Below are 1,676 nucleotides of genomic sequence, written 5' to 3'. Positions count from 1 at the left end.
GGTATATTCGCTATGCTTGGAATACTGCTTTAATAATTCGTAAATTTTTACTTCAAAAAAGAGAAATAATTCTATATCTAGGTTAATAAAATTGTAGTAGTCCTCTTGACTCGGAGACGTAATATTTGGGTTTTTCCAACTTGTTATTTCTAAAATTTAAAACTTTATCTCTTGACAACTTTGATTCGTCTCATTCCATGTAATATTAAAAGCCGCTTTTATTTTGTATACGTAAATAATTTTATTATAGAAAAATGTATTGGCTAGCCCCGCATTCGCGGAAGTAATAAAGCGAGCTGAAGCGAATCCACATTCGTGTTACCGAGAAACGAGAATCTTATTGAAAAACGCTAATATTCATTCGGAAATCGAAAATCGAGAAAAATTCTTCATTTCGGCAGACACCCTAGTTTGGAATGTAATCGCGACCAGATAAGTAAAAAACAGGAATTTGCAAAATGAAACTAAGCAAACCTTTAATATCAACCTACAAGGCGGTGTTTTTCAAGAAAAATATTTCGCAAACCTTGATTCAGATCGTCAACAGAAGGTTAGTTTCCGCTTCAAAGTTCTGCCATGGTTCAGGGTAGAAACGAATTTCACCTTTTTTCAGGTTGCGCCAGCTGACTTAGGGCAAATGCTTTGAGGACCTGAACCCATCTCTCAAAGTGGGATCACATCCATGTCATAGAACCGAAACACCGGATGCTTTCATCATAATCAATATGCATGCTTTCATGAAAATATTTTGCGTTTGTCTTTTTGACTTCTCCGCCTCCATGACCACTCTAGTGCTCGAAATATACGTGGGAATGTTGAAAGCTAGCACTTTTAAACTTAATATATAGCTACGAGGTGATTGAAAAGGAAATGTCAGGAAATCGGTTGTTTAGTTGAAAATTCTTCAAGGAAATAATATAATGTTAAGATTAAGAATAATACTAAACTTTGGCCCCATAGAGGTTGCGCAAAAGTGAAACTCTGATTGGGTTCATCTTGTTTTTTAAAGCGCACTTATGAACTTGAGCTAGAGCAATTAGATTTACCCAAAAGAAGTGTTTTTACCTCTTCGAGTGACGTATGTCACGGAGAGGTTCTAAACTAATCGTATTAGGATAGCGTCTTTAGAGCAAACCACACATTAACTGATTACAAATATTTTGAATGCATAGTCACAATGAAAGAATCCAAATAATATGACGTATTCATTTTCACAAAAATAGATATAAACTATCAGAGTTACTAACACATTTTTGTGTATATTTAGAACCTATCGGCGTTGATTGTCTAAATCCGATGGTGGGCTATAAAGAGTGCGATGAACAATGTAATGATATTTACCCTTCTTTGATCGGAGATTGTAGCAGTTTAGGGCAGTGCCTTTGCATTGGTCCGAAAAGGGTCTAACGCCACAAGAGTTGTTATTTTGGCATTTTTGGTTAGAATACAGATATATTATTGCAATCTGTAACGGTACACAAATAAAAGTTATGCACAAAAGCCTTTATTGTTTGTTTATATACGTTGTTGCGCATCTCTCTTCACGAACTTCGATAAATGTAAATATCTTCAAGACACCAAAGACTCTTGAACTCTAAATTTCAGTAGGATGAGAAATACACGTTGTTGAAAGATGCAGGGGCGTAGCGAAGGACTTATGGTTGGGAGGGGAGAGG

This window comes from Phalangium opilio, unplaced genomic scaffold (assembly GCF_054372755.1).
Source record: "Phalangium opilio isolate 3A_F unplaced genomic scaffold, DU_Popi_V2 ptg000031l_1, whole genome shotgun sequence".
Taxonomy (NCBI): Eukaryota; Metazoa; Arthropoda; class Arachnida; order Opiliones; family Phalangiidae; genus Phalangium; species Phalangium opilio.
The sequence above is the reverse complement of the archived record's forward strand: the minus strand, read 5'-3'. Positions refer to the sequence as shown.